Genomic DNA, 26,435 nt, shown 5'->3' with positions numbered 1-26,435 from the left:
GCTGCAGCTGCTGCCACAGCCCCCGCCCCGGGCCCGGGCGCCTCCAGCTGCGGACCCGCCCCTGGCCGCTGCTCCACCTCCGAGGGGGCGTGGCGCGGCCTCGGCAAGACGGGCGCGCCGGCGGCCAGCGCGGCCACAGCAGCCAGGCGCGCGACGAGCGCTCGCGGCCGCCCCGCCGCCAGCGCCAGGCCCCCGCCGCCGCCGACTCCGCGCTCACTTTAATACTGCGCGGGGCCCCGGCGCCCGGGGGCGCCTCGCTCCCCGCCCCCTCCCCATCCCATCGGGGCCCTTGGCCTGGGGACCCCCGCCCCGGCTTTGTGTGGTGGCCTCGTCACCGGCGCTGCCCCCGGCACGTCACAAATCCGGCCGGCCCGTCGCCCCCGCCTGCGAGAGTGAGCCTCCCCGGGAGCTGGCCTTGCTGGGACCTGCTGCCCTGCGCGCCACCTCCGCCCCCCTCCGGGTTCCCGGGGATGCTCCCGCTGGAGACGCGGGCAGAGCGCAACAGGCGGTTCGGAGTTCGTCGACTCTGTGGGTGTCTACACTCTGAGAGACTTTTCATTTTCTTTTTTAACAGCGGAGTTCCTCTTTCCAACCTGATTACCCCGCACGACCTGGCTGGCCTGTCCTCTGCGGACTCCCGTTACCCTGGAGTTCTTAAAGGCGTTAAGCTGTTTTCCAGCTTGGTATTTCTTTCTTAATACTGCTCTGTGATCAAAACTCGCGGCAGGGCTTAGCCTGGCGCCCGTGGGGTACTAAGAAGTTCGAGGGATTACAGGGTGGCCTGAAGGAGAAGGGACTGGTTAGGAGGGGCCCGCCTCCGGGGCTGCTTGCTGTACAGTGTGAGGATTGAGGCCATGATCCAAGAAATCACAGCGACACCAAAAAGCTCCCCGTATGTAAGTGACAGACCTATTGCATAGTGCAGACCGAAGACTCCAAAGTGAAAGTCAGGGCAAGCTTTTAAGTATAGTACAGACTCCTAAGAGTTAGGAGCGCACCTTCCCGCTCAAGGTGGAGAGCTTCGCCCTCTCTGACGCATGACCCCGGGAGTAGGCTTGACCACTTTTGGTGTCAGGAGACTCCAATATTTAGCACTTCAGGACTTCTCTAACTGTGGTAAGGTTTCTGTCCAGCAGAGCCCAGGGTCCTGGCGATTTAGTCATCCCCTCAGCTCTTTGCTATCTGGGATTACCTGTTGAAGGCCAATCTTCTGCTCCCCACCCCAAAGCCCTGTTGGTTGGACAACCCTCCAATCCAGGTTCCAAATGCAGCTCCATTCCTTGCTGGGGCACAGCGTTTTCTGACTTAGCCGCTGCTCTGAGCACCTGGAGTCTGTTCTGAATGCCCAGGGGCCCGAAAATAGACAAAGGAAAACAGGGACAGCCCTGGCAGTTGGAATTTAGGGCCGGTTTACTCCATTTACACAAACACCATGCCTATTTCTGTCACCTCCTCTAACTGGCATCTGGTTAGCCTTTGGCTGCCCTTTCTTGTCACCAGAACCAGCTTTCTGTTGGAGAGAGCTGTGCATGTCCTTTGGATGAGGGTACCCTGAGAATACCCTGCCTCAGGTCTGACATGCCCCAGAGTCAGCCCTGGGGCAGGCAGGGGACAGCAGAGTTGAGGAGGGGAAGGCAGCCCTGATAGAAATAAGCAAACTTCCCCTCCTCCCCTTTTTCTCCCTCTTCCTTTGCCAACCCTGCTCCCAGGTTGCAGGACTCTGGGAAACTAACTGAAGAATTGCTTCTTTTTCCTTTGATTCGTGCACCAAGATTTGTGTGAGTATGGGGCATGGGAGAGAGGAACACAATATCGTGGTTAGATCTTCCAATGAGCTGGTCCTCAACAGTGCAGTCACATTCCTGGTCCCTTTGTAGTTCTTTTCCAGCAGAGATAAGCCCCCAGCCTGCTAGTGACCAGCATTTTTCAGAGGCGTAGAGCCTGTAGGAATGAGAGCAAAGAGCAGCCATGATTGTATTAGTAATATTAGCCAAAATACAAGGCATGTGGAAAGTGTGGTGCTAGTTTTTATTTTTTAATAATCTGAAATCTCTCGGATGAGAGTTTGGGACAAATTCTGATAAAGATTGTCGGGCTTTGTGGGCTGCAAAATGGCTACCAAAATAACTTGCTGATCAGGAGAAGCTGGGTTGATTGCTTAACAGAGTGACTGATAGTCTTATAAGCGCAGCTAAGACTGCCTGACAGTCTTAGCACCTCAGAGAAAGTCTTGGGGTTCACAGGAGGTAAATCGACCTACCAAGAAAGGTGTAACTAATTTTTTTTTTTAAGATTTTTTATTTATTTATTTGACAGAGAGATCACAAGCAGGCAGAGAGGCAGGCAGAGAGAGAGGAGGAAGCAGGCTCCCCGCTGAGCAGAGAGCCCGATGCGGGGCTCGATCCCAGGACTCTGAGATCATGACCTGAGCCGAAGGCAGCAGTTTAACCCACTGAGCCACCCAGGCGCCCCAAGGTGTAACTAATTTTAGGGAGCAATGAAGACGGTAGTGAATGAAGGACCAGCCAAGCTGACAGAAGACTCTACTAGTTCAGGTGCTACCCCTCAACAAGGTGGGGAGGCTCTCGCCGCTGGATCACAAGAGAAGCGGTCTCGATTCTAACGAAGTTAAGGGCTTGGAGGGATCTCTCTTGTGTGCTTATAGGTTGAAGGTTTATGACATTTAGGCCCAGAATGGGAGGGTACTGAAGAGCTAATCTGAATTCAGAAAATGTCTGTCTATGTTCGGGTTCCCAGGGAAAAGGTATGGTTAGCAAGGATGTGGGTAGGGCAAATTAATGGCATGCCCGTTTCAGAGAAGTTAGGAATGTTCTGCCTGCAGTGGCCCAAGGAGCCTCATAATTGTCTTAGTTATTGGCCAGACACACTTTGCACAGCTCATTGTCTGGAGTAAGGGATTTTCCTCCATGGGATGTCTTGTCTTATAAACTGAGTAAACTGAGGCATAGTGGTCTCCCAGGTACTATTGTTGATTTTCCCTAGTGAAGACAAGTATTAACTTTTGATTTAAAGAGATACCAAAGTGGGGCACCTGGCTGGCTTGGTGGGTGGAGTGTGAGACTCTTGATCTTGGGGTTTTGAGTTTAAGCCTCGTGTTGAGTGTAGAGATTACTTAAAAATAAAATTTTTTTTAAATAAAATGTTTAAAAAGATAAAGAGACAGGATGCCTGGGTGGCTCAGTGGGTTAAGCCTCTTCGGCTCAGGTCATGATCTCAGGGTCTTGGGATCGAGCCCCACATCTGGCTTTCTGCTCGGCAGGAAGCCTGCTTCCCCCTCTCCCTCTGCCTGCCTCTCTGCCTACTTGTGATCTCTCTCTCTCTCTCTGTCAAATAAATAAATTAAATTAAAAAACAGAGACACCAAAGAAAGTACGACACAGATCTACAACTGTAAAACACATGATCTCTGTAGCCCTTGAAGATAGAATATTGAGTTTGATCCTAGCCCTGGGGTCCTAAATGAATCTATATTCCTGTCCACTAGGTTTTTCAACTGAGAGGATAGGAGTGTCACGAAGACTGGAACAAGGTATGAGACTCCTTTCTCTTTATGGCTTTGGTTATTAGTTTTATCCCTTCTTTTCTCACCTTGTTTTAGAGGCTATTATGCAAGTTTGGGTAGAGATTAACCTTGATGGGTTTAGTTCCAGTAGAATATCATAATTTTGACTGATAAAAGAGCTTTAATCTGTTTGATTTACACACAGAAGTACTGATAAATCATTAACTGAATGAGCCAGGATCTTATTGTGAATAGGGCTGTCCTCTGGGACCAGACCAGAAGGAAGAAACCATCAGGGAAAATATTTAATATGGCAGTTCCATTCACACAGTAAATCCCTTGCTATTAAGTTAATGAGTATGGTGTTCCTTGGTTACTTGTGTATCCTGTGGCTCACAGGATACACAAGTAAGTATCCTCAACCTCACACTAGGCTTTCTCCAACTGGGGCTCTGATGAATTTATACTTCCTAGCAGATAGAATATGTGGAGAGTTCTTTGCTGAACCTCAAAACAGTCTGAGGAAAGTTCTCATAAGTGGCCCAAGACAAAATTTGTCCCCGGGCCACGTTAGGGACATACTTATTGGGATCCATATCTGTTCTTGCCCCTGTCACCCTGCCTCTTACAGAGGCATAATAAAAAATGAGCAGGATGGGGACGTCTGGGTGGCTCAGTTGGTTAAGCAGCTGCCTTTGGCTCAGGTCATGATCCCAGCGTCCTGGGATCGAGTCCCACATCGGGCTCCTTGCTTGGCAGGGAGCCTGCTTGTCCCTCTGCCTCTGCCTGCCACTCTGTCTGCCTGTGCTCGCTCTCACTTCTCTCTCTATGACAAATAAATAAATAAAATCTTTAAAAAAAAAATGAGCAGGATGGAAATAGACAAGGAGTCATGTTGTTTGTAATAAGGCAGAGATCAACTGAGAAGAAAAGATTTTCCAATATGCTCAAATGATTGAAGGATTCCTGAAAGGGTTTCCCTGTTACTGGAGACAAATAGACCCTGTATTTGGGGAGCTCGTGCCCAAGACAAGACTTACATCTCTCGCTGGCACGGTCTATAAAAGACCCCTGAGGGGCTTGAGGGCCTGAGAGGAGCACCCTTTCTGAGTCAGGGTCTTGACCACAATGGCAGGGAGGTCTCACTGGGGCTCATAGTCGAATGCTGCTTCCTGAAAACAGTGACAAAACAACTTTGTGAGAGTGCAAAGCTGAGTTTGTTCTGATCGCAGGAAGGGAAAACATGACTGTGCCTAGTCATAGTAGCATCTAGACTGGAAGGGCCACATCTGGATATTTATGAAGCGTTGGGTCTATTTTAAGTCCCAATGAGGGGTTTGATTGGGACTTGGCAAGAATCACAATACAATAGCTGGGTATTAGGATTGGTTAGATGTAGTCTAGTGAAAAGTTGCCAAGTTCTTCAAAAAGGTTGCTTCTTGGGGCGCCTGGGTGGTTCCCTCTGGTTAAGCATCTGCCTTTGACTCAGGTCATGATCCCAGGGTCCTCCTGCTCAGCGTGGAGCCCGCTTCTCCCTCTCCCTCTGCTTCTCCCCCCTACTTGCTCTCTCCCCTACTCTATCTCAAATAAATAAATAAAATCTTGAAAAAGAAAAGAGAAGAAAAGAAAAGTTAGGTTACTTCTTGAGGGGCACCTGACTGTCTCAGTTGGTAGAATGTGTAACTCTTGATCTTGGGGTTATGAGTTCAAGCCCCACATTGGGTGTCGAGATTACTTTAAAAAAAAAAAAAAGGTTACTTCTTGAAATTTCTGCAAAAAACAATAGCTATTTACAACTTTTCTCACCCCAGGCAAGCGTTTCCTACACTCAAAAACTCATGTCAATGTCAACAGCAGGCTGAGTGCAGGTGGTTTGGATTCTCCCTGAGTACTGATGTAAAGAAGTATTCTGTGTGATTGTTCCCACATTCCCTCACTTCATCAGATCGCTCTGATTTATACTCGTTGTGATAGTGCTGGGCATAATTAGACCATCCAGAGGTGGAGACATCCCCTCCCTACTCCTACTCCCCTCTTCTCTCAGACTCTTGTATTTGCTATTCAGGAGCCCCCAGAGCCCTGTGTTCCCAACAGGAACCCTGAAAACCCTAAATTTGAATATAATGAAAACTTTTATTCATAGCTATTAGCCCTTTCATGGACTCAGATCATCTGGTTGTGGGATGCAGAGCCTGCCCTGTCTTCCGTAGTCCCATGGCGCACAGTCCTTCCATTTGGAAATTGGCTTTTACTTATGATGGTGGTTGTTGGCTCATGGCATTTCTGGCCCATGCTGTCTCACATCTTAACGATTAGTACTGTAGACTGGCCAGCTGAACCAGCCCTCCTAGGATGTTGCCATGAAAGCTCTGCTGGCTGTAGGGTCAGTCTTTCCCTTTGACAGCTGCCAAAAAAGTGCAGGTAACCATTAGGAGAGGGGAAAGGCCCTTATAAAGGCGAGCTTCAGGGGTGCCTGGGTGGCTCAGTCGGTTACGCGGCTGCCTTCAGCTCAGGTCATGATCCCGGGATCCTGAGATCGAGTCTCACATCGGGCTTGGGGCTCAGCAAGGAGCCTGCTTCTCCTTCTCCCTCTGCCTGCCGCTCTGCTTACTTGTGCTCTCTCTCTGTCAAATAAATGAAATCTTAAAAAATTTAAAATTAAAATTAAAAAAAATAAAGGCAAGCTTTAAAAACCATGAATTCTTTATGCTTGGCGTAGTGGGTACTTGGTGATTATTTATGACATTAATTTTAGAATCCTAGAATATTAAGAAGTTTTCTCAGGCCTGGGAGAGGAGAGCCCTGGGATGTCTCCTAGCCCTGCCCCTCCTCCATTGCATGATTGCAATACTAGCACCTTCTCCTCCCACCCCTGGGTCCCTTCTGTTCCCTGGGGTCCCAGATGACTTCCCTCCCACCCCTGGGTCCCTTCTGTTCCCTGGGGTCCCAGATGACTCCTGCTTCTCTTCGGTGCCTTCTGTGTCTTTTTGCAGGACTGCCACAATGGGTACCCCCCCTCAGAGTGGGGCCCCATACTTTCTCCTAGCCTTTGCCCGTGCTGGTTCTCTGCCTGGATACTGCTATCTTGGAGGTGAGAAGTCAGCCCAACCCAGGAGCCCTCAGAGCCTTTCAGCTCATGTTAGCCGGTCTAATTTTAAGTTCCACCACTCCTAAAACCAACCTGAGTGTATGCCCTTCAACAATTATAGCAGTTCTAGGCCCTAAAATGTAGCTTTGCTCTATCTCCTATTCAAATCCTTCTTTCTTTTCTTAAATTTTGTGTGTTTGTTTGTTTGTTTAGTAATCTCTGCACCCAACCCTGGGCTCAAACTCTCAAAACCCTGAGATCAGGAGTCATATGCTCCACCTGCTAAGCCAGCCGGGCACCTCCTTACTTTCTTTTCCACCTTTTTAAAAACATTTTTGTTGCGAAAAATAACACAGTTTAAGGAAAATAGATAAAGCATAATTATTATGAAGCACTTCCATTAACTACCATCTGGAATAAAGTAGGGTTTTACCAGCATCCCAGAGGGCCCCCAGTATATCCCTTCCCAAATACAACCCTGTTCTTTCTAAATGTAACTGCTAGCTTTTTATGGTAATTACTCCATTGCTTTCTTTGATAGTTACTTTTGTTCTTTTATGGTAATTACTTTCATTGCTTATTCCCAACTTCCCTCTTCCCTCCCTTCATCCCTCCCTCTTTCTTTCTTTCCCTCTCTCTCTCTTTTTTTTTTAAGATTTTATTTATTTATTTGATATAAATAAATGTCCTCCAAGAGAGGGAAGACAAACAGGGGCAGATAGAGAGGGAGAAGCAGACTTCCCGCTGAGCAGGAAGCCCGATACTGGGTTTGATCCCAGGACTCTGGGATCCTGACCTGAGCCTAAGGCCGATGCTTAAGGACTGAACCACCCAGGTGCCCCGTCTCTCTTTCCTTCTTATTGAAATATAACGACCTACAGTGTTATAAAACTTTTGGTGTACAATGTGTTGATTTTACTCCAATGTCTGATAAAGGATATCCAATTTAGAAAAATCCTTTTAATCCTAGTTGGTTAAAAGTTTTATGTGTTTTTTTTTAAATGATGATTGGACTTGAATTTTATGAATTATTTTTCTATTTATTGAGCAGTCATATCATTTTTCTCCTCCAAATTTACTTATATGAAGAACGCTTTTAATTTTCCAGTGTTGAAGCATCCTTGTATTTCTAGAATAAGATCAACTTAGTTGTATCTGTTTCCTGTTGCTTCTGTAACAAATTCCCAAATACATAGTACCTTTAAATACCACACCTTAATTATCTTACCATTCTTGAGGTCGGAAGTCCAAAGTGGGTCTTGAGGGCTAAATCAAGGTATTGGCAGAGCTGTGGTTTTTCTAGAGCTCTAGGGGAGAGTATGTTTCCTTGCCTTTCCCTGTTTCTAGAGACCAGCTGCATTCCTTGCCTGGTGGTCCCTTCCTCCATCTTCAGAGCGAATCACTCCAATCTCTGCTTCCATGGACACAACTCTCCAACTCTGACCCTCCTGCTTCCCTCTTATGAGCACTCTTTTTTTTTTTTAAAGATTTTATTTATTTATTTGACAGAGAGAGATCACAAGTAGGCAGAGAGGCAGGCAGAGAGAGAGGAAGGGAAGCAGGCTTCCTGCCGAGCAGAGAGCCCGATGCGGGGCTCGATCCCAGGACCCTGAGATCATGACCCGAGCCGAAGGCAGCGGCTTAACCCACTGAGCCACCCAGGCGCCCCTCTTATGAGCACTCTTATGGAAATTAAGAAAAGCTTCTTAATTGGGCTCTATTCAGGATAATCTGCCCATGTCAGAGGCCTTAATTCAGTCACGTTTTCGAAGTCCCTTTTGCCACGTATGATGACATTTTCACAGGTTTTGAGGATTAGGATGTAAACGTCTTTGGGAGCTGTCATACTGTCCGCCACATTGGTTATAACATATTTTCCTTTTTATATGTTGCTTGATACAATATTTTACTTAGAATTTTTGTATCTGTGTTCGAGAGTGAGATTTGGCTAAATTTCTCTTCTGAAACTACCTTCACTGGCTTTTGGTATCATAGTTAAGCTATCCATATAAATGAATTAGCATGTATACTATTTGTTTGCTATCCTCCAAAGTGTTTGTATACAGTAAGCATTATTTTCCCCTTAGCTATTCAAAGTTTTTAAAGTACTGATTCAACTTATTTAAAAATTATAGGACTTAAAGTTTCTGTTTCTTCCTAGATCAATTTTAAGTAAGTTGTATTTTTCTAGAACTATATTCATTCCATCTAACTTCTCATATTTTAAACAAAAATTATTCATAAAATCCTCTTATTATCTTTTTAGTGCTTATAGAATGTATAGTGATATCTGCTTTTTTCATTCCTGGCACTGGTTATCTCTTTTTAATTTTGTATCTCTTTTTAATTTTCTTGATAATTTCCAAGGATTTATCAATTTTATTGGTCTCTTCAAAGACCCAGCCTTTGGTTTTGTTGATCTTTTCTATGGCACATTCTTTTCCATTTCTTTAATGCTGTTAACCTTTTTATTTCATTTATTTTACTATATTTGGGTTTCTTTGGTACTTTTTTGTTGTTGTTAAGATTCACTTATTTATTAGAGAGAGCGAGAGAGCGAGCACACACAGAGGGAAGGAGCAGAGGGAAGGAGAGAGAGAAAGCTAAGCAGACTCCATGCAGAGTGCAGAGCCTGATGTAGGGCTTGATCCTACAACCCTGAGATCACAACCTGAGCTGAAACCAAGAGTCAGATGCTTAACTGATTGTGCCACACAGGTGCCCCTTCCTTTGGACTTCTATAAGAGTCAGAACAGGTTCGGTTATGTTGCAATAACAAACAATCCAGAAAAAAACAAAAACAAAAACAAAAAACCTCGGGCATTTCTACAACATAGTTTATTTCTCAGTCATTCTAACTGTTCTGTCCAGGTTGGCTGGCTTCTTCTCCACATTGTCTCTACCTTGGGGCTTGAGCTGGCAGAACAGCCACTGTCCAGAACACTGACAGTCATCATGGCAGAGGGAGAAGAGACAGTATGGTGAACTAGATGTTAAATCTTAAAACTTTGTCTAGATGTGACACATCACAGTCCTGTATGAATTCCATTGACTAGAACAAGAAATAGAGCTAAGCTTGATGTTGATGCCCAGAGTTGGGTTTGTGAATCTTGGTGAATAGTAATATAGTATCCCATGTCTTCTTTTTCTAACTTTTTGAGATTGAATCTTAGCTCATGCATTTTAGATCTTTCTAACCTTGTAATATATATACATTTAAGGCTGTAAATCTCCCTTTTGTCACCTATATCCCATGGGAATTGATACATTAAAAACTTTGTTAACATTTGGTTCAAAATATTTTCTAATTTCCTTTGTAATACTTTATTTGGCCTGTGTTATTTAGAAGTATTTCTTAATTTCCAAATAAATGTGGAGTTTTCTAAGTTAGTTTTTTTTCTCATTGTAATTTCACTGTATCAGAGAATATATTTTATATAATTTTAAGTCTTAGACTTCTTTTTGACCTCAGTTTTGACCGCAGGATCTTGGGAAGAGGATCTCAAGCCTCAGATGAGACCCCAGCCCTACCAAAACCTTGATTTCAGCCTTGTGAGACTCTGAGCAGTGAGCCTACTTGATCCTTACATGGACTTCTGATTTACACAACAGAAAAATAAATGGGTATTGTTTTAAGCTGCTAAGTTTGTAGTAATTTATTACATAGGAACAGAAAATTAAAACAATGTTTCATGCTAATGGATATATCACTCTTTTTTCTTTCTCTTTCTTTCTTTCTTTCTTTCTTTCTTTCTTTCTTTCTTTCTTTCTTTCTTTCTTTCTTTCTTCCTTTCTTTCTTTCTTTCGTCCAAAGATGTCTTCTTATGTTTGTATGTGAAGATTTTAGCTGGATGTAGAATTTTCGACTAGCAGTTTACTTTTAGCCTTTTAAGATACTGCACTGCTTTCTGGTTTCCACTGTTGCTGTTGAGAAATCACTTGTCTAGATGTTGCTCCTTTGAAAACAACATTTTTCCTCCTCTGCCTGTCTTTAATCTTGTTTCTTTCCTTTTGTTTTCTGCAGATTTATTTTAATGTGTCAAGAGTAGATTTCCTATGATTAGTTTTGCGTGGGATTCGTTGTTCTTTGTGATTCTGAACTTAAAATCTTTCATCAGCTGTAGAAAATTATTTTATCTCTTCAAATATTGTCTCAGCTCATTCTCTCTTCTGGGACTCCAACTAAATAAAAGTACGATCTTCTCACTGTGCTCTCTGTATCTCTTACCCTTGCTTTTGGATTTTCTGTGTTGTCGCTCTTTATTTTAGATCATTGCCTTGGCCATATTTTCTTTTTTCTTTTCTTTTTAAGATTTATTTATTTTAGAGAAAGAGCACATGAGCAGGGGGAGGGACAGAAAGAGAGCAAGAGATTCCTCAAGCAGACTTCCTCAAGCAGACCGAGCACAGAGCCAGAAGCGAGATCATGACCTGAGCTGAAATCAAAAGTCGGACACTCAACCAACTGAACCACCCACGTGCCCCATCCTCTGCCAGATTTTCTAAATCATTGACTCTCTCTTCTCATGCATCTAAACTGTTGAACCCATCTCTTGAGTTTTTAACATCTTTTACTATATTTCTCCATTCTCAAGTTCTATTTGATTCTTTAAATAATCTGCCATTTTATCACAGAGAGAAGTCTTCCTTGACTTCCCACATCCTCACCACAGGCTTCCACAGCAACCCAAGCTCTAACCAGACTTACTGTATTCTCTTACTTTCTCTGGTTGGTAGATATCATCTACTCTGTATCTCCAGCATTTCACACTGTACCTGAATAACAGCACTCAGTAATTATGGTGAACTTTAACTAAAACAGCCTCCCTGACCACCTAACCCTGAACCCACTCTGAGAAGATGGAAGACCTTCGGGAAAGTCTCCACAACTCACAACTTTGTGTGAGGAGAGTCTCCTGAAGAAGGAACGCTAAGAGATGTTCATTTCTGTATCCAGGCTGATGGGGAGAAAAGTGGCAAGCAAGACAGACTCAGAAAAAAGAGGGTGGGGAGACCTCAGGGGGGTGAGTCTCTGAGAATGAGCACAAGTTACTGGGCAAGCTCAACTTTTCTGGGCTGTGGAATTGGCTGGGTCTAATCCCATTACACCCAGACCTCCAAGGAATGAGGAGCTCCTAGCCAACATCTGGGTGGCGCTGCTATAGTGTATCTAGAAACTCAGGGCAGAATGGCTTTTAAAAAAGGAATGTTGGGGGCGCCTGGGTGGCTCAGTGGGTTAAGCCGCTGCCTTCGGCTCGGGTCATGATCTCAGGGTCCTGGGATCGAGCCCCGCATCGGGCTCTCTGCTCAGCATGGAGCCTGCTTCCTCCTCTCTCTCTGCCTGCCTCTCTGCCTACTTGTGATCTCTGTCTGTCAAATAAATAAATAAAAATCTTAAAAAAAATAAAATAAAAAAAATAAAAAAGGAATGTTGTACAACCAGTATGCTGAATATGCAGGATTTATGGGTTGTATCCACCAAAGCCACTTTATTTTTGTCTTCCACTGCTTTTAATCCCTTCCAGTGGGGGATAGGATGGTCTTTTCCAAGATGGTATATAAAAATCCTGCCAAGCTCATAAATTTTTCTTGGCACCCTTAGGTGAACATTGGGGGGTCACTTTAAGTCATAAATGCAGCCTTAATTAAATAATTAAAAGGGTCCAGCCCAATATACTAACCAATATTTAAATCTTCACTCAAAGATAAGATTTCTCTCCTATTCCCCCAAAGCTAGGGCCTGTGTCAGGAGGGCTGTGGGCAGCTGGGACGGAGCTGTGTTTAGCTTCTCCTCTTACTTCTTCTTCCTCTTGCTGCTGTTTCTGGCCCTTTCCCCTCCCCCCTTTCCCCCTCTCCCCCGTTTTTTTAAAGATTTCTTTTATTTGAGAGAGGGAGAGTGAGCAAGCAAGAGAGAGAGCACCAACAGAGGGAGCAGCAGAGGGAGAGGGAGAAGCAGGCTCCCCGCGGAGCAGGAAGCCCAGTGCCGCATTCAGTCCCAGGACCCTGGGATCATGACCTGAGCTGAAGGCAGATGCTTAACCAACCAGGAACCTCCATTTCTGGCCTTTAAGGTTGAAGTGGGGAAAGGAGGAGAGGGAAGGGGGATAGTCCTGGTGAAATGGCTTTGTGGGGCCTATACCTTGGGACCAGTAGACCATAGGTCCCTGGCAGACATTGAAAGCTGATCTTGGGGGATTTCCCTGAGGTCCTGGGAGACTCCTCTGCTGGGCTTCTCTGACCCAGTTCCTTCATCTTCAGCAGGGATCCCCTGACACCCGCCTCGCTCCTTACAGCCTCAATTGTAGCACCTGTCACCCAGCCTTTCACTGCTGGGACCCCTTGTCCTCACTGGCCACTCTTGGTTGGGCTCCACCCCTGCCTCCTCCTTACCTGGTCCCCAGGACTTCTGTCTCATTTGACCTGCACGTAGAGAGTTGAGCAGTTTTCACCCAGGCCATTTTCTCTCAGCCAAGGCTACTTAGTCTTCCAGAACCAGCCAGCACCAGGCCATTGTCTATGTCTTCCCGCAGTGACCACACCTCAAGCTGCCTGAGTGGTCCCTCCCCTTGAAGGCTCTCTCACAAGGCTGGAGGGTGGGGGGGCGCAGATGACCCTGCACATTTTCCTAGGGAAGTTCTCCTCACAAAATCCTCCCTGAATCTCCCCTCTTCTGACTCTTGGATTTCCCCTCTCTGAGTGAGGAGCGCCCTGGGTTGAGGACCAAGACACAGTTAACCAGATTTTGAAGATGGCCTTTGAGATCTTTGTGGTCTGCTCACACCTTGCTTTGATGCTCAATAACTATCATATCTTGGCATTTCAATCAAAACCCTACTTAACATCCTGTTGGACTGGTTTTTAATCAGAATGAAACATCATTATTGTTTTTTTCTGATTATGAAATTAAGGCACACTACTTATAAAATTAAACCAAAACACAAATGTAAAAGACAGTTGTAGCCCAGTGCAATTTTACCTCCCACAGATAACTCAAAGCTAAGACTTTGCTTTATATCTTTCCAGACTTTTTTTCTTTGACACACTTTGACACATGTGCACTTTTATTTTATTTTTTTAAAAGATTTTATTTATTTATTTGAGAGAGAGAACACCAGTGGGGAGAGGGTCGGGGGGGGGGGGTGGTAGAGAGAAGCAGACTCCTCACTAGGCAGGGAGCCTAATTCAGGGGTTCATCCCAGGATCCTGGGATCATGACCTGAGATGAAGGCAGACACTTAACCAACTTAGCTACCCAGATGTCCCTTTCACTTTTGTTTGAATAGTGGAAATGGGATTGTACCGTAGGTGAACTCCAGAGAGCCTTTTCCCTACTGCCATAGGATATGTTAGCCCTCCCATCCCTTATGTACCTAGTATATGTGCTGCCGAAGCGAGCACCCTTATGTACCTAAACTTATGTTGAAGTAGAAGAATTGATGAGAGCCTGGGCAATTACCTTTGTAGACTGAGTATCTAAATGGTCAGTTTAGATATTGAATTAAACTGGGTTTTAGTCGGGTGGACTAAATTTAGTTTCCTCTCCCCTCCCATCAGGACGGGTGCTTTAGAGGAAAGATCAGTCAAAGAAAATTCAAGGGCTATATTTATTTCACATGAAGAGTACTATGTATGTTACAAATGAAATTGATAGGTTGGAGGGTGTGTACCTTTTCAAGGCTTTTGATCTACATTTCCACTGTGCATAAGAAGACATTTTTCCGGGCGCCTGGGTGGCTCAGTGGGTTAAGCCGCTGCCTTCGGTTCAGGTCATGATCTCAGGGTCCTGGGATCGAGTCCCGCATCGGGCTCTCTGCTCGACAGGGAGCCTGCTTCCCTCTCTCTCTCTCTCTCTCTCTCTCTCCGCCTGCCTGGCTCTCTGTCTACTTGTGATCTCTCTCTATCAAATAAATAATAAATAAAATCTTTAAAAAAAAAAAAAAAAGAAGACATTTTTCCCTATATGTATTTTCATAACACTGGATATTTAAATTTTTGCCTCACAGGCCAGAAATAATAATTAAGCCTTTCCTTGTTTTTTAATAAGGTTGAGCAAATTTTGCATTAGGATAGAACATTTACTCATCGCCATGGCTTCCTTTGCTTAAGTGTCCATTTTGATATCCAGATAAAATCTTAGTGAGTTTTGCCCAGGCTCAGGTTTTAAAGAACTCAGGCTAAAACAAATGGGCTCCAGAGTGGACTGAAAGAGGCCTATCCCTTTCCCGGGCCGCAGGGCATAGTTGGCCTTAGGAAAGTAAAGGTGGAAGGAGATGCTTCCCAGGGGACTCCTGGAGGCCACCATCCGTGCTGCTTTAGACCTGATCTGTCACCTTCCCCATGTTCACAGAATCTCGATCACTCCCTCATACCCCCAAAGCCACATTGCATGCCCTGTCTCTGTAGACACTAGTGACCACAGACCAAAGCTTTTGTCCCAAGGGAAGCCAGGCTACCCATGGACCAATTAATTAGCTGTAACAGATAGCTTGGCACTAAAAGATGGGCTCAATGAGAGCCCATCCCCATTTCTGGGGATTGCACCTAAGAAAATTGGAAAGAATGTGTTTGTAAGCAGTGGGAATAAAGTTGTAAAGATAACAAGATAATGAGTTGAGCCTGGGGCAAGCCCCCAGGCCAGGCTCAGTCCGCAGAGAGAGAAGGACTGCAGAGTCAAGGATCTATTCCCCTCCACACAGGGCTCTCTCCCAGGCCTACACTGCTGCCTCCCACAACTAAGGCTGCAGCCCCCATGCCTGGCTCTGAGAGCTTGCAGCCCTCCAGCCCCCTGCTGTCTGGGCCCTGCAAGCCTGCAGCACCTTTAGCTCTGCCCCACACCTCCATTTACCTTGTGCATGGCCCCAGCAGTCACACACATGTTGTGCACGCCCACTGCCATTTTTAGCTGCAGATAGAAGATGCTCCTGATAGACTCCGGATTGGGCTAGTCAAGCCACTCAGAACATCAGGGGAAATTATAAAGGATAAAGGGTGTGTGAGCTTTTTCAGAAATGTTTTGAGCACATACGGAGCAAATTTATGGGAGCTTGCAAGAAAAAGAAGACAAAGTGTTTTATACTAAATCCTCTCCTTGAACTTGGAAGGAAGAGGGCTGTTTGCTTTAGGCCTGATCTTGGCAATACTTGTAATATATTATTATTAATAATATATTATTATTACATGTAATAATATTTCTAAAATGACCCACTTTATCCTCCACTTCCTCTGTTCTACCTTCATACAGTAGAGGATGAGCCATCAATCAGTATGGAGAGGTTCATTTCAATACTCTGGAAAGTTCTGCGAATATATGGCAGTTACTAAAATGAAATATTCTTCCAGGAGGATCCGTTTCTATCATTAAAACTTTACCCTTTTTTGAAAAAGAATGCTCTATCAAAAGAAGTCCCTTTTCATTTAATTTTCTCCATGTCAGGCATGGTCCTTGAGAACCATGGACCCTGAGAACCCTTCTCCTAATCACTCACAAAGAATAACAAACCACTTGATGACTAAGCAAAGGATTTGAGCTAATTTTTGGAGTAAACACTGGCTGGAAAAACTCCAGAAAGATTAGCTGCCTCTGCTCGTACAGTGACTATGAATCTGTAAAGAAAGTAAAATGCCAACTAAAGATTTTTTTTTTTTAACGAAGTCCAATTTTATTTACTCTTAATATAAAATGCCAATTAAAGTTTTATAAATTAAATCTTATTAGGAGGGCAGAAATGATCACCATAGAAAATGTCCTCTATACGGGGAGACTTGTGTAATGTGAGCAGCCAGACTACAGTCTATAGCTTTTTGAATGTGTTAAGCTAATGGCCTGTGTGGATCCCAGTTTCATGAGTCAAGGGCAGTTGCTCAATTCAGCTCCCACCTCCGCTCTGGAGCCTTCCCCTACCAGTCGGGTTCATGTTTATTCATCTCTGAACTCAGTTTTAACATGGTCTTTGTCTTACAGTTCTGCTCTTTTCACTTTTAATATTCAATTCCTGCAAGGCTTTTTTTTTTTTTCTTGAAGAGGTACAGTACTCAATACATTTTATAATTTCATGTCTCTCATGCCTCTTCCCTTCTTTTCTGTTTGTTATTGTAATCTTCATTATATTTGTAATAATCAGCATTCAAGATATAGACACCAGTAGGTGTCACTGATGGATAAGTGAATGAATTGTTAAACTGATTCACTCATCCATCCGTTCATTTACTGTTATTAAAACTGTGGTTAGGGTGGCGCTTGGGTGGCTCAGTGGGTTAAGCCTCTGCCTTCTGCTCGGGTCATGATCTCGGGGTCCTGGGATGGAGCCCCGCATCTCTGCTCAGCGGGGAGCCTGCTTCCCCCTCTCTCTCTCTGCCCGCCTCTCTGCCTACTTGTGATCTCTCTCTGTCAAATAAATAAATAAAATATTAAAAAAAAAAAAAACTGTGGTTAGGGATGCTGGGTGGCTCAGTTGTTAAGCAACCGCCTTTGGCCCAGGTCGTGATCCCGGGGTCCTGGGATTGAGTCTTGCATTGGGTTGCCTGCTGGGCGGGAAGCCTGCTTCTCCCTCTCCCACTCCCCCTGCTTGTGTTCCCTCTCTCACTGTGTCTCTGTCAAATAAGTAAAATCTTAAAACTAATAAAAACTGTGGTTAGATGTTGGGTAGAGAAGGGAAAACAACTGTTAATGTTGCTTAGAGAAGAACAAAACATAATGGTGGGGGTTGGGGGGAAAAGATGGGAGACAAGTCAGGAAAAGATTTGTGAATTGCCTTTTCCTACAATTCATACTACATTTATATATGAATATATTCCACTCATGGTCTCTTTCTTTGAAAACATCTTGAAATCATGGTAAAATAAATAAAACTTGGGGCACCTGGGTGGCTCAGTGGGTTAAAGCCTCTGCTTTCGGCTCAGGTCATGGTCCCAGGGTCCTGGGATCGAGCCCCGGCATCGGGCTCTCTGCTCATCGGGGAGCCTGTTTCCCACCCCCCTCTGCCTGCCTCTCTGCCTACTTGTGATCTCTGTCTGTCAAATAAATAAATAAAATCTTTAAATAAATAAAACTTTTTTTTTTTAATTCAACTTTCAGTTGATTGGAGAGCTAAGCTCACAGAAGGTAGGGAACATTCTCAGTGGTCAAAAATTAAGAGGGAGCTCAGTTGAGGGGAGAGGCAGAAGGAATGTTGGATGAGTTGATTTGGAGCCCCTCCAACCCCAGGAATTTACGAATCTCAAGAACCAAGGCATTTTTTAATGGACCTGTAGCAACAAAAGAGGAGAACTTGGATTAACAAAAATAAAGAGACTTGACACTTCTGCATAAAACCAGGACTCTCAAAGGTCCATACCTTTGGTGAAAGTATGAACCAAAAATGAAATATGCAGAAACGCACAGAGAAACAGTGAAGTTGTATCTCTTAGCCCAGCCTCTTGATTGGTTCTCCAAGTTCTCCTAAGAACTTGTAGTATCAGTCTGCTCTTATTTAGGTCTAGAATTCAGTTTTACACTGCCTATAGAAACTGGGGGCCTGCGGGTTGAAAAATTAACTTTAAAAATGGATACCAAACAGACAGAAGCAAACATAAAATCTCTCTGAAGAAACACCCCCTCCATCCGGGACATGCAGGATTCCCATGTACAAAACCACTAAAGATGCGTTCATCATCTAAAATTACAAAATGCAGAAAGATATAATCACCATAAGTGAGAGCTAAGAAATTCTCAGGAGGGAAATGGTATAGACCTGATCTAACATAGTGTCAAGCCTGGCATGAATATTCCATAATTAATATCTCCAACTCATCCAAACGATCTGTCAGTGGCTAAAACAGTTTCTTTTGTTTTCCCCAGACATCTTGTATAAAAGCCATACATCATAGGCTAGACTCTGCCAGATGTCAGCTGAGCCACTAGCCTCCTCCCACCCAAAGAGCAAACCAAAAACTCTAAACACTTCCTATTCCTTGAGTGTCTTTAGTTTTCCCCTCCCCTCTTTTAAATCCCTTCTTGTTAATAGTCTAACAGAGTCTAGAGTCTAAGAGTCTAATTTCTCTTTAAAATAAGTAAATATACCATTTGCATGCAGGTACCTAAATGTGTCTTGAATTATGCCTTGACAGTCATATGAATAGACATAGCAGGACTGGACCACAATAATTTCAGATAATAAAGTTCCGAGACTATTAAAAAAAAAGTATACTTAATGAAAGACTTATCCCTAGGTATTTCATATTTTGGGATGCTGTTGTAATGGTATTTTTAAAATTTCATTTTCCATGTATTCATTGCTAATACATAGATATACCATTGATTATTGTGTACTGCTTTTGGTCTTGCTAAATTCATTTAATTCTAGGAGCTTTTTTCTAGATTCCTTAGGGTTTTCAATGTGCGTGATCAAGGATCATGCACATGTGTCTGTGAACAAGGACTGTTTTACTTCCTCCTTTCCAATCTGTATGCCTTGGGTGTCTTTTCCAGCAGTGGCTGGAAGCTCTAGTGTAATGGTGAATAGACAGTTGAAGGTGGGCATTCTTGCTTTGTTCCTGTTGTTGGAGGAACGACACTCAGTCTTCTACTATAAAAAATTAACTGAGGGTTTTGAACAGATGCCCTTTATCAGATTGAAACTACCCTTCTATTCTTCGTTTGCTGAAAATTTTGTGGTTTTTTTTTTTTTAATCATGATTGGGTATTGATTGCCTTTTCATATAGTTTTTTTTGTGGTCCTATAGTTTTTCTTATGATCCTGTATTTATTTATTTAAGTACTAAAGGAAAAGAACTGTGAACCTGGAGTTTTATACACAGCCAAATTTTCATTTCAATGAGAGACAGTAATAAAAATGATCTCAGGCATGTTATGAGAAGTTTGCCACATAAAAATCCACAATTGAGAATATCTTTAATGCAAGTGTTCAAGTAAGAGAAACAAATCCAGGACAACCTTCAAGAGATACGGGATGTCAGGGTGATCTAATATTTCGGTAAATGTACTGCTGTTAAAAAAAAAAAAAAGAAGAAGAAAGAAGGAAGAAGAAGAAGAAGAAGAAGAAGAAGAAGAAGAAGAAGAAGTAGTAGTAGTAGTAGTCGTCTAAGATTGAAGAAAAGAGAAAGTTTATCCAAAAGAAGTAATGTCAAAAATCCCAAACAAAAACAACGTGATGGCAGAGGAGAGGAGATAAAAGGGATATTAAGAAATGGTAATGTGGGGCGCCTGGGTGGCTCAGTGGGTTAAGCCGCTGCCTTCGGCTCAGGTCATGATCTCAGGGTCCTGGGATCGAGTCCCGCATCGGGCTCTCTGCTCAGCAGGGAGCCTGCTTCCCTCTCTCTCTCTCTGCCTGCCTCTCTGTCTACTTGTGATCTCTCTCTGTCAAATAAATAAAATCTTTAAAAAAAAAAAATGGTAATGTGTTTGACATTACCATTATAATGCTATATCATTATATATACCCATGGGGGAAGGTATATCTACTGAGAAGTTTGAGAAATCAACAGTCGTGGGACTTTTCACCAGCAGCTGTGAGTTCTTTGATAATAGGGATAGAAGAAGCGAAGTCGTTAAATCCGGATGGCCATCATCTCCACCACCCCCATGTATGGTATGCCTGAATTCAGAACATCCAACAGAATCCAGAACTCCACGGTGTTTCACTCTTATCAGAAACAGGAATAAGAGGAGAAAGATGAAGCCCTACCCCAGTGCATTAATTAAAGCAGATTTTAGTAGCATCAGTAGTTTGAACAGCCCCTTTTGTGGTTATCCTGAGCTTTGTGAATCCTGGGATAGTGCATCTGGGTACAATGCAGGGTACATTTCATTGTTCAAAGTGGGGAAGGGATCATGATCGCCAAAGGGGATGCTGGAAAAGCGAGGTGGCTTCAGATTCTAAGTCAGGTCCTTGTCAGGCAGGTCAATTTTAGCAAAGAATGCATGTATGAAAACAGAGGGCCTAGAGAGTAATCTCTAGAACTACTTGTGCCTGGGCACCCCTTAGAACGTCTGCATGTGCACTCGGAGGTACTCGTGCTTCTTGGGAACAGTGACGGGTCATTGTGATGGAACGAGGAACACAAAGAGTGTAAGATAGGCTGGCTGGTTCTCATGACTTTAAGTATAAGAGAGCTTTTAAAAAATTAGGGGCGCCTGCCTGGCTCAGTCAGTAGAACATGTGACTCTTGTTCTCAGGGTCGTGAGTTCAAGCCCCATGCTAGGCATGGAGCCTACTTAAAAAAAAAAAAAAAAAAAAAGTTAAATTGAAAAAAATCACAAACCCAGAATTTTAAATTCTTAGCTCAAACCATAGTCAGAGCCTCTAGGAGTGTCTTTTAAAAAGTCTCTTTTCTCTTAGAAGCGGCTAAAATCCAGATGCAGTGTCTGATACTGTGGAAACCAATATCATCACCTAAGATGAATTTATAAACGCATCGCGTCCTTTATGAGGAACCTGAGGCATTGACTAAGAACATACAGGACCTTGGGAATTAGGATGGGGAAATCGATGAAGGTGAGGTCACAGGAGCTTATTGCCAGTAGAAGGAGCTTCTTTCTCCCTTCCATCCTCAGATCCCTTCCTGGTGTCCTCTATTAGTGGAGCCAGCAGAAGACAACTGACCTGAGAGACTAGGAAATGCTGTTTGCTGGGCTAGCTCCCTTGTGATGCAAAACACAAAAAGACAGAGGAATGGCTCTGAAGACAAGTATGCCCAGGATAGTCACCCCCTGTGCTCTCTGCATGTACCACTAATGTCAAGAGCCTTGCCATGGCCTCTTATTGTCAAGTGGGATGTACTTTGCATTCTTCTCATCCCTGTCCCAAGGTCTCACCTGGTTTACTTTGCTGTTACACCTGACCCCTGGAAGTGCTTGGGAATCCTTGCCTCCTTTTGCTGAACCATGCTGGGGACTGGGGACTCCTTAAGGATGCTCTAAGGCCCTAGAGGTCACCCTCAGTACTGTTTCTCATTGTTCAGGTCCCATATTGGGCTCCCAGGGGCTTGTCATCTCCTAGAAAACACGTGCGGCGTGTCCTGCGCTCTCATGCTCTCAAGGCATGAGCCCTTGAACCAGCTAGGGATCATCTTTAAAGGGATCCTGCAAAGAAGGGTGTTTGCTGGGGTGCTAGGGAAAGCAGATACTGAGAGAGGACCAGGAGCTTTCTGAAAGGGAGGTGTCAAGGAGACTGTCATGAGGGACCCAGCTGGGAAGCCACACAGAAGCACCCTGAGTGAATCAGTATCAAATGGAGAAGGGGAGGAAGAGCCAGCTTTCTGTACCAGTCGGGTAGGAACTTCCTTACCCCCACCATTCTCCAGTCCTCCCCCAACTCTGCCCTGGTATGGTCACTAATAGTAGCCAGCTACAGGAGGGAGAGCTGGTGACTGAGAGAGGGGATGGATCGATTGATTGATTATTTTTTCAAATATAAGACTTTTTTAAAAAAGGTTTTCCTAATTTGTCAGAGAGAGAGAGTGAGAGCGCACAAGCAGAGGGAGTGGCAGGCAGCTCCTGCTGAGTAGCCCTCCACATTAGCTGCTCCCTGAGCCCCCAGTGACCCCACCTTGATCAATTCTGTTGAGGCCACATCTCCCTTGGCCTCTGTATCCCTTAGGAATGCTTTGGAATGCAAGTGACAGTCGTAGAGTAGCTTAAGCAAATAGGAGTTCTCCCCACTTAATAGGATATCTGGCAGTGGCAGCCACTGGTGCTGATTCAGCAGCCCCAGAGCCCTGAGGTAGCCTTTCTGAAATTCTCCCTGACATCCTCCAACAGATGAGGATGACTGCTGAGGGGGTACATCCCCACTCGGGGCTGGAAGAAGGGGAAAGTTCTGCACCAGTCATTTAGCTCTTTTATCAGAACTGCAGAAGATTTCCCAAGTTTCCCTGTGTCTCACTGCCAGAACTCTGTCACGTGGCCGTCTAGCTGCCAAAAAGATGGAAAAGTGAGTATTGAACATTTTTTAGCCTTTATTGTAGACACTGACAGGAGGAAGAGGGTGGACAATTGAAACGGGGTATCACCCAGTATAAGTCACCAGAGTCGGCATGATGCAGCTCTCTTTAGTTTCCTATAACCCACTCACACGCCTCTTTCCCATACACACATTTTGCATGGGACATACTCACTCCTGCATAAAGGAGATAATCCTAAAGTTTGACCCAGCTCCCACAGACAGCATGGAGTCCAGGTTCTCTGGGGAGCAGGCCCCTCTTTCAGGTCCAAATGTGGTTGCTCGTGGCCTGATGACTCAAGCTAACGGTTAAGTTCTCCGCTAAAGTGCAAAAGACAGTACCAAGTGTCAGGAGAATGGGGAACAACAGAACTGGTGTATACATTGTCACAGCCACTTGGGAAAACATTTGGCGGTATCTGATAATGCCGAACATCTGTGTTCCCGACTGCCAGCAGTTTCTATTCCGAGGTAGACACCTGATGGAGAAGCGAACAGATGTGTGATAAAAGAAACGTTCTACAACATTCAAGTCAGCGGTATTTGTAATAGCCTCAAACCCAGATGTGGAGGGCGCCTGGGTGGCTCAGTGGGTTGAGCCGCTGCCTTCGGCTCAGGTCATGATCTCAGGGCCCTGGGATCGAGTCCCACATTGGCCTCTCTGCTCAGCGGGGAGCCTGTTCCCCACCCCTCCCTGCCTCTCTGCCTACTTGTGATCTCTGTCAAATAAATAAATAAAATCTTTAAAAAAAAAACCAGATAAGGGACGCCTGGGTGGCTCAGTGGGTTAAGCCGCTGCCTTCGGCTCGGGTCATGATCCCAGCGTCCTGGGATCGAGTCCCACATCGGGCTCCTTGTTCTGTAGGGAGCCTGCTTCTCCCTCTGCCTCTGCCTGCCACTCTGTCTGCCTGTGCTTGCTCTCTCTCTCTCTCTCTGACAAATAAATAAATAAAATCTTTATTAAAAAAAAAAAACCCAGATGTGCATAAACAGTAGAATAGAATAAGCATACAGAAAAGAGAATGATCTGGGCACCTGGGTGGCTCAGTGGGTTAAAGCCTCTGCCTTCAGCTCAGGACATGATCCCAGGGTCCTGGGATCGAGCCCCACATCGGGCTCTCTGCTCAGTGGGGAGCCTGCTTCCTCCTCTCTCTGCCTGCCTCTCTCACTACTTGTGATCTCTCTGTCCTGTCAAATAAATAAATAAAATCTTAAAAAAAAAAGAAAATTTAAAAGAAAAGAAAGAAAGAAAAGAGAATGATCTAAAACTACACACACTATAGATGAATCTCAAAATGATGTTGAGTCAAAGGAACCAGACACACCCACTCAACAAGGACAGGAGCTCCTGCACTTGAGATCCTTCCAGACCTCACCCTCTGTATTACCAAATCTGACTATTCATCTGTATCTTTTATGATATAATAAACCGGCAAACACAAGTAAGCATTTCCCTGAGTTTGGAAACTACTCTAGCAAATGATCAAGTCCAAGGAGGGGTCGTGGGAACCTTCAGTTTGTAGCCAAGTCGGACAGACCTTGTAGGTAACCTGGGGACCTACTACTTATGACTGTCATCGGAAGTGGGAAGCAATCTTATGGGACTGAGCCCTTAAACTGTGGGGTCTGCACCAAGTCCAGTTAGTGTCAGAATTGAATGGCATTATGGTACACTCAGCTGGTGTTGCAGAGCAGAGGATTGCTTGGTGTGGGGAGAAAATCTACATACCTGGTGTCAGAGGTATCCTGTTTCTGAGTAAAGGAAAAGAGGAGTGTGTCCTTTCTCTATAACCATACAAAATAAAATATATCAAAATGCTCCCAATGCACAATGTGAACAAACAAAGTTCCCTTCTTGGGGGGGGGGGGGGTGGAAAGAATGAAAAGCAGAAAATAGCCCCTTCAGTAACCCACCTCCATCCATGCTAGACAGCTAGAGCAAGGGATTTCTTCTGTGGCAGTACATCAAGTTTTTCATTGGGGAATCTGGTGGCCCCTCACTTCTGTCCTTGAGTTGTGCAAAATGCGCAGTGTTTGCGTCCTACTCCCTGTTGGAAGGAATTCAGGAATCCAGGGATTGCCCTAAGGGTTAAACAGTAACAGACCAATGTTGACCAGGCTTGAGATTTTAGGGGCACAAATGATTCCCACAATCATTTGTTAGGCTTCTGGTCAATTCCATGCATGAGTAATCACAATTAAATAACTTGCATAGTTTTTAAATAGCTTTCTAAGTAAAGATTTAAATTTTTTTTTTTTCCCAAACAGGTAACACTTGATTTAAAAAAAAATCAAAGCGAATCAAATTAAGGTCTTATTCTCACTTCTGTTCTCTTTTATTAGTTTCTTGTGTATACCTCAAGTGTTTATTTTTGCAAAACCAGCAAACCAGGCATTAGACTATTTAAGTCTTCGAGGGGCCGCTTTTTTGTGTGCTTACAGTTGAGAATTAAAAACAACAGCTGCAGAGAGATGCCCCCTCAAGCCTGTTTTTGCTACCTTGAGCCTCAATTTATCTTCTTTTTTTTTTTTAAGATTTTATTTTTTTATTTGACAGAGATCACAAGTAGGCGGTGGGGGGGGGCAGGCTCCCCGCTGAGCAGAGAGCCCGATGTAGGGCTCGATCCTAGGACTCTGGGATCAGGACCTGAGCCAAAAGCAGAGGCTTTAACCAACCCACTGAGCCACCCACATGCCCCTCAAGCTTATCTTCTGATAAAGTGGCCTCTTCCCTGTTTCCACTCGTGCTGGCTTCAGCTTGGGTTTACAAAGAAAATTATCTCAAACCAGTGAGGCTCCAGGTTGTGGGACTTGACCAGTTTAGGTTGTAAGCTGCCGGTAAGGAGTTCCTTTTTACCAAGGCCTTATTTTTAATCTCTGCTTTCAAATCAGATATCTCTAATCTAAATTTGTCACTCTCTCGAAGGACTTTGCTGAAAGCTACTGAAGGGAAAAAAAAAAAAGCCACCGCCACTAATGTTTCATATTGTTCCTGAGATTCCTCCTACAACACAACGTTGGTTGACATGTGGTCTGTATCCAAGGCACAGCAAGTGACAACGGTTTGTTGCACTAAGGCTCAGCAAATTAGTCACCAACTTTCCAATTTGGAATAGAGGCTTCACCACTGGCCACCATAAACTTCATTAGCTGATTCCATATTTTAGTGTCTGTTTTTAATGTCCTACTTGTGGGACTGAATTGTTTGCCTGTTAGGAATGGGTTCGGCTACAAGCTACAGAATATTTACCCACAAAATGGCTTAAGTTAATGTGTGTTCTCGCTCATGGACTAGAATGGGGATGAGAAGGTGTGCGGGAAGGTCAGTTAGAAAGCTCTCCCAGTAGTCTAGGTAGCTGATGATGGTTTCATGGATACCAATTGTACTTCAGTAGAGCTGGGGGAAAACAAGAGTAGCTCCTAGAATTTTGGCTTAACCAACTAAATGGGTGGCAGTGATATTTACTAATGTGGACAAAACAGAAATTACATGTTTGGGGATGAAAATTAATTTGGCAGGAGGCCAAATTTTTTGAGATGCCAGTTAGACATTCATGTAAAGATGTCAAGTATGCAGGTTTTTTTGAGGAATTAGGAATTATAGGGAGAGGTCATCAGTAAAGAAAAATTTGAAGTCACCTGCTTATACATGGTACCTAAATCCATAGGACTAGATGAAATCATATAAGGAGAGTGGATAGATAGAAAAGGGGACTCAGGATAGAACCAACCCTGGGCCCTTTGATATCTATAGATTGAGCAGAAGATAATCTAGTGAAAAGAACCCGAGAAAGAATAGCCAGTGAGGTAGGAGGACTAAGAGTGCATGATGTCAGAAAACAAGAGAAGAAAGTGTTTCAAAGTGGGAGTGGATGACAGTCTTGAA

General features: G+C 44.2%; 1 long non-coding RNA gene across 2 annotated transcripts; it reads left to right on the top strand.

Annotated features, from left to right (window-relative positions):
- The first annotated feature begins 111 nt into the window (after window positions 1–111).
- On the top strand, window positions 112–10,254 carry LOC125108986 (uncharacterized). 2 transcript variants are annotated; one of them, XR_007130066.1, is made up of 5 exons: window positions 112–392; window positions 575–683; window positions 1,710–1,778; window positions 3,377–3,550; window positions 10,084–10,254. It is a non-coding gene; the product is annotated as an uncharacterized LOC125108986 (long non-coding RNA). The 2 variants fall into 2 exon arrangements; XR_007130065.1 differs by lacking the exons at window positions 112–392; window positions 3,377–3,550; window positions 10,084–10,254 and adding an exon at window positions 2,476–3,075 and having other exon boundaries at window positions 399–683; window positions 1,710–2,268.
- The last annotated feature ends 16,181 nt before the right edge of the window (window positions 10,255–26,435 follow it).

This window comes from Lutra lutra, chromosome 9 (genome assembly GCF_902655055.1).
Source record: "Lutra lutra chromosome 9, mLutLut1.2, whole genome shotgun sequence".
Lineage (NCBI taxonomy): Eukaryota > Metazoa > Chordata > Mammalia > Carnivora > Mustelidae > Lutra > Lutra lutra.
The sequence above is the reverse complement of the archived record's forward strand: the minus strand, read 5'-3'. Positions and strand labels throughout refer to the sequence as shown.